We start from the raw sequence: 14,126 nt of genomic DNA on the forward strand, positions 1-14,126 counted from the left end.
GAGGGAACACATAGACCGACTGAAACACCCACGGTGTCACCAGGGCATCTACCGCCACTGCCTGAGGGTCCCTCGACCTGGAACAATACATCCGAAGCTTTCTGTTGAGGCGTGACGCCATCATGTCTATTTGAGGAAGTCCCCAACGACATGTTACTTCTGCAAAGACCTCCTGATGAAGTCCCCACTCTCCTGGATGGAGATCGTGTCTGCTGAGGAAGTCTGCCTCCCAGTTTTCTACTCCCGGAATGAAGACCGCTGACAGAGCGCTTACATGATTTTCCGCCCAGCGAAGAATCCTGGTGGCTTCTGCCATTGCTGCTCTGCTCCTTGTCCCGTCATGGCGGTTTACATGCGCCACGGCTGTGACGTTGTCCGATTGGATCAGAACGGGTAGGTTGCGAAGAAGACTCTCCGCCTGTTGCAGGCCGTTGTATATGGCCCTTAATTCCAGCACGTTGATGTGTAGACAAGCCTCCTGGCTTGACGATATTCCCTGAAAATTTCTTCCTTGTGACTGCTCCCCATCCTCGGAGGCTCGCGTCCGTAGTCACAAGAACCCAATCTTGAATGGCGAACCTGCGACCCTCTAGAAGGTGAGCACTCTGGAGCCACCACAGGAGAGAGACCCTGGCCCTGGGGGACAGGCTTATCCTCCGATGCATCTGTAGATGGGACCCTGACCACTTGTCCAGAAGGTCCCACTGAAAAGTCCTCGCATGGAACCTGCCGAACGGAATGGCCTCGTAGGCCGCCACCATCTTTCCCAATACTCGAGTGCATTGATGAACTAACACTCTTTTTGGTTTCAGCAGGTCCTTGACCATGCTCTGGAGTTCCTGGACTTTTTCCATTAGGAGAAAAACCCTCTTTTTTCCGTGTCCAGAACCATGCCCAAAAATGACAGCCAAGTTGTCGGAACCAACTGCGACTTTGGTAGATTTAGAATCCAGCCATGTTGTTTTAGTACTCTCAGGGAGAGAGACACGCTTTTTTGTAACTGATCCCTTGATCTTGCCTTTATCAGGAGATCGTCCAAGTATGGGATAATTGTGACTCCCTGCTTGCGCAGGAGCACCATCATTTCCGCCATTACCTTGGTGAAAATTCTCGGGGCCGTGGAAAGCCCAAACGGCAACGTCTGAAACTGGTAATGACAATCCTGTACAGCGAATCTCAGGTATGCCTGATGAGGAGGATATATGGGGACATGAAGGTATGCATCCTTTATGTCTAGTGACACCATAAAATCCTCCCCCCTTCCAGGCTGGAGATCACTGCCCGGAGAGATTCCCTCTTGAATTTTAACCTTTTCAAATATAGGTTTAGGGATTTTAGATTCAGAATTGGTCTGACCGAGCCATCCGGCTTCGGGACCACAAATAGGGTTGAATAAAATCCTTTCCCCTGTTGTCCTAGGGGAACCTTGACAATCACCTGCTGTTGACACAGCTTTTGTATGGCAGCTGAAACTACTTCCCTCTCTGGGGGAGAAGCTGGCAAGGCCGATTTGAAAAATCGGTGTGGAGGCACATCTTCAAACTCCAGTTTGTAGCCTTGGGATACAATTTCGACCACCCAAGGGTCCAAACCTGACTGAACCCAGACCTGGCTGAAGAGACGAAGACGTGCCCCCACCGGTGCGGACTCCCGCAGCTGAGCCCCAGCATCATGCGGTGGATTTTGTAGAGGCCGGGGAGGATTTTTGTTCCTGGGAACTAGCTGTAGCTGGTGTTCTGTTCCCTCTACCTCTACATCTGGTGAGGAAGGAACAGCCCCGACCCTTTCTGAACTTATGCGACTGAAAGGACTGCATCTGGTATTGAGGTGTTTTCTTTTGCTGTGGGGGAACATAAGGCAAAAAAGAAGACTTACCCGCGGTAGCTGTGGAAACCAGGTCCGCGAGGCCCTCCCCAAATAAAACTTCACCCTTGTAAGGCAAAGCCTCCATATGTCTCTTTGAATCAGCATCACCTGTCCATTGACGGGTCCACAGGGACCTTCTAGCAGAAACTGCCATGGCATTGGCTCTTGAACCTAACAGCCCAATATCTCTCGCAGCCTCTCTCATATATAACGCTGCGTCCTTAATGTGACCCAAGGTCAACAAAATACTATCTTTATCTAAGGTGTCAATGTCAGATGACAAGTTATCTACCCACGCTGCAATTGCGCTACCCACCCATGCCGACGCTACTGCAAGTCTGAGCAGGGTTCCCGTATGCGCATAAATTGATTTTAAGGTAGTTTCCTGTCTGGATCCGCAGGATCCTTTAGGGCCACCGTGTCCGGGGACGGTAGCGCCACCTTTTTGGACAAGCGCGTCAAGGCCTTGTCCACCGTGGGCGAGGATTCCCACCGTAACCTGTCCTTTGAGGGGAAAGGATACGCCATAATAATTCTCTTGGGAACCTGCAATCTCTTGTCTGGAGTTTCCCAAGCCTTTTCAATAAAGCGTTCAGCTCATGAGATGGGGGAAACGTTACCTCCGGTTTCTTTTCCTTAAAAATGCAGACCCTCGTGTCAGGGACAGAGGGGTCCTCTGTGATATGTAATACATCTTTTATTGCAATAATCATATATTGAATACTCTTGGCCACTCTTGGGTGCAACCTCGCATCATCATAGTCGACACTGGAGTCAGAATCCGTGTCGGTATCAGTGTCTGCTATCTGGGAGAAGGGACGTTTATGGGACCCTGAAGGGTCTTGTGACACAGCCAAAACCATGGATTGACTCCCTGCGCTGTCCTGGGACTCTGCTTTGTCCAATCTCTTATAAAGTCACATTAGTATTTAAAACATTCCACATGTCCAACCAATCAGGTGTCGGCTGTGCCGACGGAGACACCACCACCATCTGCTCTGCATCCTCCCTAGACGAGCCTTCCGATTCAGACATGTCGACACACACGTACTGACACCCCCACACACACTGGGATATCTAAATATGGGGACAGACCCACAATAAGGCCCTTTGGAGAGACAGAGAGAGAGTATGCCAGCACACACCCAGCACCACCAGATACTGAAACAAAGTCCCAGCCTGTAAAGCGCTATATCTACACAATTTAGCACCAAATAAATGTGCCCCACCCCCCCCTCATCTTTGCCCCCTGTTACTTGTTCAGCAGGGGAGAGTCCGGGAGCAGCTTCTCTGCAGCTTGCTGTGGAGAAAATGGCGCTGGTTAGTGCTGGAGGATCAAGCTCCGCCCCCTCGACGGCGTGCTTCGGTCCCGCTCTTTTCCTTCAAACAGGCAGGGGATTTTTTATATACTGCCTCTGCAGTATCTATATAACTGTGCCAGACTTATTTGAGGTGAAAATTGCTGCCATGGGCGCCCCCCCTGCGCCCTGCACCCATGCTGTGCCTGTGTGTGTTGTGGGAGCAATGGGGCGCAGCGCGACCGCTGCGCGATACCTCATGAAGATCTGAAGTCTTCTGCCGCCTTTGAAGTCTTCTTTCTTCTTACACTTACCCGGCTTCTATCTTCCGGCTCTGTGAGGAGGACGGCTGCGCGGCTCTGGGACGAACAGCAAGGACGACACCTGTGTTCCGACCCTCTGGAGCTAATAGTGTCCAGTAGCCTAAGAAGCAGGGCCCATCAGTCCAGGACAGTGGGTCTGCTTCTCTCCCCTCAGTCCCACGAAGCAGGGAGCCTGTTGCCAACAATGCTCCCTGAAAATAAAAAACCTAACAAAAGTATTTTCAGAGAAACTTAGTAGAGCTCCCTTGCAGTGCATCCAGTCTCCTCTGGGCACAGGATCTAACTGAGGTCTGGAGGAGGGGCATAGAGGGAGGAGCCAGTTCACACCCATCTAAAGTCTTAAGCTAGCCATACACCAGGACGATATATTTCCAACCAGCCAACTAGTTGGCTGGTTGGAAAGATAATCTGGCAGTGTGTGGGAGCAAACGATTATCAGCCGTTTGCTCCCACACGCTAAAAAACGGTCAGAAACAGTCTGACCAACTAGTTGGGAAAATCAAACCTGTTTGATTTTCCCAACCAATCGTTCAGGTGTAGGGGAAAACTTCCCCCCAACTGAACGATAAGTAGGCGGACACTGGCTGATAGTGTCCGCCTACTTTTGTCTCGTGCTGCAGGTGACCCTCTGTGCTCCATACCCCTCCGGCCACCTCACCGCCCCAGCCGCAGTGACCCGCCACTGCCCAGCCGCCAGTCCCACCGCAAATTAACCCCCCTCCGCCCGCCAGTCCCTTTCCTCCGCCTGCCGCCCCATCCATCCCGCCAGCCTCCCTCAGCCCTGCTCAGCCCGCCCAGCAGTAATTCCCCCCCCCCCGGCCGCCAGCCTCCCTTCGCACCGGCTCCCGCACCGCAAATTTACACCCCGCCCGCCAGCCTCCCTCCGCCTGCACCGGCTGCCACACCGGTAATTCACCGCCCGGCCGCCAGCCCGCCCGGCCGCCAGCCAGCCTCCCTCCCCCGCATCGGTAATTCACCGCCCGTCAGCCACCCTCTCACCCCGCACCGCTAATCAGCCGCACCCCCCCCCCGCACCCGCACCGCTAATTCGCCGCACCCGCACCGCTAATTCGCCGCACCGCCCCCCGCACCCGCACCGCTAATCAGCCCCCCCCCCCGCACCGCTAATCAGCCGCACCCCCCCCCCCCCGCACCGCTAATTCGTCGCACACCCCCCCCCCGCACCCACACCGCTAATTCGCCACCCCCGCACCGCTAATTCGCCGCACCCCCCCCCCCCCCCCCCGCACCGCTACGGTAGCACATCACTGCTGCCGGGCTGCCGCTGTCACAGGACACCCAGCAGTGGCACCCCTCCCGCGATACCCCACGATCGCGGCACCCCCCCGCACCCCACCCATGATTGCTGCACCCACGCACGCCACCCCCGATCACTGGCACCCCACCTGCAGTTGCGGCACCCCCGCACCCCCCCCCGCAGCTTACCCGCAATCGTGGCACCCCCCGCAACTTACCCGCAATCATGGCACCCCCTGCAGTTTACCCACAATCGCGGCACCCCCCGCAACTTACCCGCAATCGCGGCACCCCCCCCCCCCGCGCGATCGCGGCACCCCCCGCATATCACCCACGATCGCGGCACCCCCACATATCACCCGCGATCTCGGCACCCCCCGCATATCATCCACGATCGCGGCACCCCCCGCATATCACCAGCGATCGCGGGACCTCTGCTCCCCTCCTGCAGTCACTGCCCCCCAAGATCGCGGCACCCCTTCCCCCTCACCACCACCAGGGCCAGCTCCAGCCCGCATCGGCTCCCGCACCGCTAATTCACACACCCCCCCCCCCCCCCCCCGCGGCCCCCCTCCGCCAGCCTTCTGTCACTTCAGACGCGCACGGAGACATCAGGTGAGTGCCACGGAGTGGCGCTTCCTGATTGGCTGAAGAGACACTTCTGTGACAGCTGTGACCGGGGTGTCTCTGCATTCGTGGAAAGGGTTCCCATGTGTAAACATGGGACCCCTTTCAGTCCGTTTGGTCCGGGTGTTCGGTTTGTTGTTTTGCCAAGTACGTGGATTATAATCTGGACCCTGGATCAGGTGAGTATAATTATCTTTTATTTTCAGGTACCCGTGGATTCTACTTGGAGAATAGGACCGACTGCTTCGTGTCAACATAGGTAAGTATGTGTGTGTCGACATGTGTGAAATAAAGTTTTACTGTCACGGTGTGTGTCTCCTGTTTTTATTTGGGTATTTTTTTCCCATTAGAACTACAGGTACCAGCGGGCCCGTTTTTCTCCCGCATGCTGGTACTTATGGTTCTCCAAGTACCAGCTTGCGGGGGAGGCTTGCTGGGACTTGTAGTACTACTGGAAAAAACAATATTCTTTTAATTTTCTCAAGGCTATCAGCCCCCCATCCGCAGCCTTTGGATGGGGGGGGACAGCCTCGGGCTTCACCCCTGGCCCTTGGGTGGCTGAGGAGGGGGACCCCTTGATTGAAGGGGTCCCCACTCCCCCAGGGTACCCCGGCCAGGGGTGACTAGTTGGATATTTAATGCCACGGCCGCAGGGCACTGTATAAAAGTGACCCCCGGCTGTGGCATTATCTGTCCAGCTAGTGGAGCCCGATGCTGGTGTAAAAAATACGGGGGACCCCTACTCTTTTTGTCCCCCGTATTTTTTGCACCAGGCGCAGAGCCCGGTGCTGGTTTTAAAAATACGGGGGATCCCCTGTCCGTTTTTCCCCCGCATTTTTAGAACCAGGACCGGCTCGAAGAGCCCGAGGCTGGTTATGCTTTGGAGGGGGGACCCCACGCAATTTTTTTTCAGGTTTTTCCCATTCCATTTAAAAAAAATAATAATAATAATAATCTTTTTAAAAATATATAAATAATACTTGTGCCTCCAAAAAAGACAAACCAAGTACCTAATCCCTTCTAATATAAATAGATATGCTATTACCCACCCAAAAAAACACCAAAAAAAACATGTTTTTAAAAATTTTTATTAGATTCCGCCAGCAAAGTGTGGCGGATTGAAAATGACCGAAACCGAAACGTTAAACTGTCAGAACAGGGCCACGTATGTTCTTGATTTTTGAAAAGTCCTAGAGTGCCGCCTATCGTTTGTGATATGTTTGCTTTTTGAAGCTCAGGAGGGCACCAGGCAAGCTGTACATTTTACTACATTGGGAGTGCCGAATATCTACATCTGGTATATATATATATATATATATATATATATATAATTTGCCTTGGCAGCCCAACCATGCTGGTATCCATAGTTCAGTATAAAAACAAGTAAATCTAATAAATGTATGGTGGTGAAAGAAAAGCCCAGTTTCACTGAAAAAAAGACAATTCTGCATGTTTTGAAATGAAAAAAACAAAACAAAACTGAAGAACTGTAGGAAGGCACTGTCCGCCTACTTCGGTGACATCACAAGTTGGACAGAAGTTGGTAGGTTGGTTGGTCTGATGAAAAGTTGGTTAGATGTGTGGAGCACTGGTAAAAAGTTGGTTAGATGTGTGGGGCACTGTTTTAGTTGAACAGACAAGTTGGATGGTTGGAAGTTTGGAGTGTTGGAGAAAAGTTGGTCTGATGTATGGCTAGCATTAGAGTGCCCATGTCTCCTGCGGAGCCAGTCTATACCCCATGGTCCTTACGGAGTCCCCAGCATCCTCTAGGACGTAAGAGAAAACTAGCATGTGATCAGGTCGGAATGACCCAATTTTTGTGTTTGTTGTTTTTTTTTTTTTTTTTTAAACTACTGTAGGAAGTCCAGGCTTACAGTGCAGTGTGCCTGTGTGACTCTGCAATACTGGGTCATGCATGTGCAGAAGAAACCTGGATTACTATAAGCACCAATAAAAGAATTTCTTCTATTGCTACAAATGGGGTGGTTCAGAAGTGGAAGCAGCCGTCACTGTGTCTTTATGATAAAGATGTGCCCTATAGGTGTCCTAATGAGACACCCACTGGCAGTGGCGTCCATCTGCCGATGTGTGTACCATAGGTGTGCGCATGGGGGGTGCCTGGTGCGCACAGGCACCCCCTAATGTTCGGCACCTCCCACACGCCACACCTAAAGCACAGTGATCACTGCTTATTCCTGTGCCCGCCGGACAGGGAGTGTACGTTCCTGGCCCGCGTCCAAACATCCTCCTGGCTCCTTCCCGCAATGTAATGTTATGATGTCACCCCCGGCCCCCACGCCTGCCTGCGCACCCGCCGCACTCGCTGCCGCCGCTCTATCTCTCTCTCTCCTCTCGTGTGGGGGTGTGGTGTCACACCAACTCCACAGTCCAGTGTTGCTCCCAGAGAGTCAGAGCCTTGGGGGACAAATTCAGCAGACAGCCTCAGGCAACCTGAGAGACAGTAAGTCACCGCTCACCTCATACAGTGACAAAGTAAACTGCTGGCCAGCTCCTGGAGGGGAAGAGAGGGGGCCAGCCAGGGGGAGTAACATGTACATATGACCTGCAGATCTCTTTTATTTTTTTGGTGTAGGTGCACTCCGGAAAAGAACTAGACAAGAGGCCCTGTACTATCATGTACTACATTATTTAATGCAAGTTTCATGATTTAAAAACTTCCTGGGAAGTTTATATGCAGATATATATATATATGCAGATAGATAGATATATATATATATATATATATATATATATATATATATATATATATATATATAAAATCTGTTTAATATATGTTACATTTGTATATTTTATTATACAAATGTAGATTATACCCCTCAAAATATATATTAATAATGTGTTATTACTTTATCAAGACCTTAATATAGGGGTTTGCGCCCCAAAACATTGAATTTGCTGCCAGCTTCATTGGCTTATTAGTCCCCTAGAGCCAAACATACTTCTGCCCACCATGTGTTTGAGAGTCGGGGCACCAGGGCATGCTGTCTGCCATTCATGTGTGCCAGTCATCTTTGTATATATATATATTATATATTAATATTAATATATCTGTGCATGTATTTATATCTGTGTGCCCTTTACTCCCCTTTTTTATCAAGGGCCCATTTATGGATGCTCTCGACCAATGGTTCCCAAACTTTTTTGAATCACGGCATCCTCGAGTATCAAAGTTTTCTTCACAGCCCCCTAGGCCAAACGTTTCTTATTGAGAAGTTTTGAAAAAAATATGAAGTACTGTAAATTGTATTTATATATATATTTCATCCTTAGGTTCCATTATGTGGTGAGGGAAAGGGACATGACTGGCTTCTGTTTCGCCACATATTTTATTGTGGGAAGCCACAAGCACTGGTTTTTGCCTATTACATTGTCCTTAAATTATTGGATTTGGTCAGTGAGGTCCCAATCTTTTGAGTTTAATAATCATCTGCCAGCCCTCACTGTACCCTCTATTAATCAAATTCCCTGTATTATTTAGTTTGTATTGAGTGCCAATATATGATGCTAGACACGCCCAATAGGTGGTGTTAGGCACAATAGGCAGTGCTAGACACGCCCCTCCAATCGTGCACCCCATAATAAAATGTGTTGCGCACGCCTATGGGGGGTAATTCCAAGTTGATCGCAGCAGGAAATTTTTTAGCAGTTGGGCAAAACCATGTGCACTGCTGGGGGGGCAGATATAACATTTGCAGAGAGAGTTAGATTTGGGTGGGTTATTTTGTTTCTGTGCAGGGTAAATACTGGCTGCTTTATTTTTACACTGCATTTTAGATTGCAGATTGAACTCACCACACCCAAATCTAACTCTCTCTGCACGTTATATCTGCCTCCCCTGCAGTGCACATGGTTTTGCCCAACTGCTAAAAAATTTCCTGCTGCGATCAACTTGGAATTACCCCCATGGTGTGTACAAAGATGCACTATTGGGGGATCATCGCTGCACTCTCGGACATTGCACCTATCTATGGTTATAAACGCAGAATGTCTGAGGGACCATGGCCGCTGGTGTCAGTGGAATTCCCCCGGCTGATAGCCACCCCCTGCAGGTACCACACAGGAACGCCCAATTGCATGAATCTCCATGCAATTTAGATCTGTATCCCCTACCAGTAACGGGACTCATGTGCAGCACATCTCGGACACACCTCTAGAAGGGTGGTCTTTAGTTTGCCGGCTGTCGGGGTCCCGGCGCACAGTATACAGGCGCCGGAATCCCGACAGCTGGCATACCGACACAGTTTCTCCCTCTTGGGGGTCCACGACCCCCCTAGAGGGAGAATAGATAGCGTGGCGCACGTAGCGTGCCACCGTGCCTGCAGCGTGGCGAGCACAGCGAGCCCACAAGGGGCTCATTGCGCCCACCACGCTGTCGCTATGCCGGCGTCGGTATGCTGTGCGCCGGGACCCCAATAGCCGGCATACCATACTACACCCCCTCTAGAATGTCACCGGGACTATATGCTGAAAGGTAGAGCTGTGCATCTGAAAAAAAAAGTTTTAAAGAAACAAGTTAAGTATGTATATAAACACAAACACCTTTTTCGAATCCCTATGACTGAGTGAGTGATTAGACAGAGTATAAGTATAGTGTTGTGCCTCAAATAGTAAATGAAGTGTCATTTACAACACCTTAATTGCTGTCTGCAGAATGTCCCGCAGCTCCCGAGTGCAGGAGTAAGGACTGCTGTGACACAGCCCCTATGGTTATGTGCTCAGACTATGTTACTCGTCTGTCTCCTTAGTACGGGAGCTGCCAGGGGTCGGGCTTTCTTGAATTAGTCTTTCAGACTCAGACAGCAATTCTGTACTGTGCGCTGCTTGCCTCCCGTTATCTGCCTGAACTCTTCCTACTGCTGCCACTGGCGTTTCTATCATGGGTGCAATGTGTGCGGTGCCCCTGGGACCAGAAGGGGGCCAAACCGCACACATTGCATTCATAATTTCATACTCGCCTCTCCAAAGTCCACTGCCGGGAGCTGCAGCGGCAGCCATCGCGGCCAAAAAACACCTTAAAAAAAGGGGCCATCGCGCATGCGCAGTTCTAGCTACTTTAGTCTCCAAAACATAGTGGGTGCCATGTTTTGGGAGACCTGTGTATGCGCAGTAGACTCCGGCATATTGCCGGAACCTACGGCGCCGTGGAGAGGAGGGTGCTCACCCGGAGTGTGCACACGGGCCCCCTCCTCTCTTAAGACACCCCTGGCTGCTGCTTCTATAGAAACTTCTCAGTCTTCCCAGGGGCAGGCATGTTTATTCTCCCTGCGGTGTAGTCTGCGAAGATGACACTTGTGTGTGTGTGTGTGTATGTGTGTGTGTGCGCTAGGGGGGGAGCTTGCCCCCATCGCACCCCCCCAAATCTGGCCCTGATCTAGAGAGGAGGAGGCCGGTGAGCAGGCTCTCAGGCTCTGTCTGGGCCCCCTCCTCTCCAGCCGGCAGCTCTGTAGCGCTGTCTCTTGGAAAAAGGCGCAGCAGGCATTTTCTCAGTGATTTTCTTACTGTGCATGCGCAAAATGCCGGTAAAATTGCTGCCGCGCCATTTTCCTAGTGATTTCTGCAGCGCTACTGCTGCGGGACTCCAGAGGATAAATATTGAAAATACATGGGTGCACAACACACTGCACCCAGTGTCGGACTGGGGCATGAAGGGCCCACCCTGAGAATGCAGTGATTGGGGCCCATTTTTAAGGGTGTGGCCAGCCACCACAGAGGTTTGGCTAATCATTAGAGTATGGTCTGGGCCCCTTAATACATATATATAGCAAGTACTGCTAGTGCATGCATGAGCATATACCAGATTAATAACAGCAATGCCTTTGCAGTATAAGGTAACACATATAATGTATAATTCAAGTGCATAGTCAAAAACTAGGTTCCTAAAGGAGGTGGGGTCCTAGACAGTGGGGCCCACCAGGGGTTTCCCCTGTACCCCTGTGGGCCAGTCCAACCCTGACTGCACCCATTATAAATATAAGAGTGGATGGAACGAGATGTTATTCCATCATTCCTTACATCGCACAGTGTGTACGAGTAATCTCGGATGGTACGGGATGAATGGAATTCTGGAATTCATTCTGACCATCATCAGATTGCCTATCATTCTCATGTGTTCCCGGCCTGTCGGGGTTATTCAGAGTTGATCAGTAATTTGTGAAACTGCAAACAACCGATCTTTGTGCGTCTGCGCATGCGCCATGATCGCATCACACATGAGTGGATGTTCACAATGCGTTCACATCCTGGAAGGATGCGATTGCTATGTGATTGACAGGCAGTTGGGGAGCGGTGATGCGGTGTAGATGGGGAGTGGTGCAGGAAATGCAACAGGAAACATGGCGCCATACTGCCTGCACACGCAGTCTGGCTGCATATGCAGAGGGTCTACCTGTATTTCATATTTCCTGCAATGCAATTGAATTGTGATTGCAATGCAGGGCGGCGCTACACATTCTAAGTGTCCTTGCTCTGTGCTGGGCGGCCCTCAGCTTGCGATTCCTAGGAAAAAATAAATGTACCATTTTGTATGCAAAAGTAGCACGAAAAGACGCTTGGCGCTACTGAGTTACGCCCTGGCATGGCAAAGCCGTATTAAGGTGGGTGGGGGGGGGGGGGCACTGGGGGTAGATAACCCGGGCCTTCTTCATTCAGGGTGCCCCCCATCCCTTAAGTACAGCTGCAGTGCAGAGCAGGACTACACTAGTAGCTGGAGAAGGGATGGGGTTGCACACGTTCACACGTTGCTCACAGTGATGCGGTTGTTGTAAGACTACCATGCAGTCTGCTTCTCCCTACTTGCCATCCCAGAGACTGACAGGTGATGTCACCGGGAGGTGGGGCTTACAGCAGGCGGTGCTGGGAGGCGAAGCTCGAGGTCAGGAGGCGGGGCTTATATCTAGACGTACTTACACCCAGCGCAGCCAGGTACATACATAGTCCATGCGGTTGTCCTTTGCTTATCCACATTTGACTCTCCTCTAATCTGTTTCCCTCGTGAATGGTTAACAGTATGCTGCGCTATTGTGAATAGTGTGAATGGAAACAATGAAATGGGAATGGAATAGGATAAAATAAATCGAAATAAAAACAAAAAAGGAAACAATAATAATAATAAAGCAGTTTCTAATGTTTACGTGCTCTTTTCAGAAGTATTTGGAAGCTTCTATATTAAACAGCAGCTTCTGAGATAATTATTTAGTCCATATTGGCCAGTCTGCGCTAAATGCAGTGCTTTCCTTAACTTACCCTATCCTTGGCGGCTTGTCCGTTGCAGTTTACAGGGACTCGTGCATAGCTGTACCGGGACGCGTCCTCGTCCCGGCGGCGGCCACTGTGGTATCAGGCGCCGGCTGTAATGATCTTCTGTGTGCGGCGGCGCCTGACATTGCCCGCCGCACAGAAGATCATTACAGCCGGCGCCTGACACATTTCATATTTTCTTCAGTTCTCTCTTTGGCTCGTGGTCCCTTTCTTCTTACTATTCATTCTCTGTATTTTTGTTCTCCTGTACCCTCATTTTCTCTGTGTCTCCTCTATTTCTCCTCTCCTGTGCTCTTCTTTTATCCATCACTTGAAAGGCTGCTGTTATTTGGGGGCTGGAACTGAGTGTTTCTCAGAAAATGGAGGAGTGTTACGTCTGTGCCAAAACCAGCAACTGCGCCCTCAGAAGCAGATTCACTGGCCTTGGCAGCTTAGTTGCAATCGCCATTCCGCATACTAAATTTTGATCTTGAGGTACCCCCAGTCTTAAGTTCTCCGGGTACCCCAATGCCTTAATCCAGCTTTGCTAGAGGGGTTGTTTAATGTGCAGAGAGGTGAGATGTAAGTGTACACCAGGGACGTGCAGTCAGGGGAGGCAGTGCCTCCCCTGTCATTAATGATTAAAATAATACAATATACTTTAGCCTTTGTATTATTTTAATCATTTATACCTTGGTTTTCTATGTGTTTGGAGGCACATCTTTCGGTGCCTCCCGCTGCCATTGTAATGGGACAGGAAATGGGGGGCGGAGCCAAGCATTAGGCAGCAGAATCCCATTAAAAAAAGCGCTTGAAGCGGCACCTAAAGAAGTGCCTCTGTGACAGGGGCATGCTGTCAGCCCATATGAAAGCACGCCGCTGTCCCAGAGACTGAAGTGATTGGCCAGTGTAGGATTCCGGGGGCGGGGGTGGACACCAAGGTAATGCCTACCCAGTGGCGTAGGTGCTGGGGATGCGGCTGCTACGGGGCTCTAGATGTCTGCATGGCCCTCCGCTCCCCTGCACCCAATCACGCTGGCAGGAGAAGAAATAGATCCCAGCAGGGGAGCAGCGCAGCAGACGATTGCTGCAGGGGTGAGTCCCGATCTCACCTCTCTTGGTGGCGCCCCGGATTGCGTGCATTACATTGCTGGGGCCGGGCACCGCAGTGCAGATGGCTGCTATCTGCGTGTGCAGCCTGGTGCGGGGTGTGAGAGGGTTCCAGCCGTGGCTGCTGGGAATGGGAGCCGTTACCGCGGTGCAGATCCTGCGTGTGCAGCCTGGTACAGGATGCGAGAGGGTGCCAGCCGTGGCTGCTTGGAACCGCGGAGATGGATATGTGTGCAGCCTAGTGTGGGTTGTGAGGGGGGGTGGCGGCTGCCGATGCATGTGTGAGCAGTGCAATACAGGCAGGGTGCAATAGGGAGGGGATGCTGCCTGGAAGCTGCTGTATGTATGTTTGTTTTTTGGGAAGGGGGGGGGGGGGGGGCTCTGTTGA

General features: G+C 51.2%; 1 protein-coding gene across 1 annotated transcript in view; it reads right to left on the bottom strand.

Annotated features, from left to right (window-relative positions):
• The window catches only part of ARMC9 (armadillo repeat containing 9), a 433,139-nt gene extending 420,486 nt beyond the window's left edge, over positions 1-12,653 (bottom strand). The window contains exon 1 of the mRNA XM_063916557.1: positions 12,635-12,653. The gene's annotated coding sequence lies outside the window, so the exon portion shown is untranslated. The remainder of the gene's footprint in view (positions 1-12,634) is intronic.
• Positions 12,654-14,126: the final 1,473 nt, after the last annotated feature.

The sequence above is a fragment of the Pseudophryne corroboree genome, chromosome 4 (genome assembly GCF_028390025.1).
Source record: "Pseudophryne corroboree isolate aPseCor3 chromosome 4, aPseCor3.hap2, whole genome shotgun sequence".
NCBI classification, from domain to species: domain Eukaryota; kingdom Metazoa; phylum Chordata; class Amphibia; order Anura; family Myobatrachidae; genus Pseudophryne; species Pseudophryne corroboree.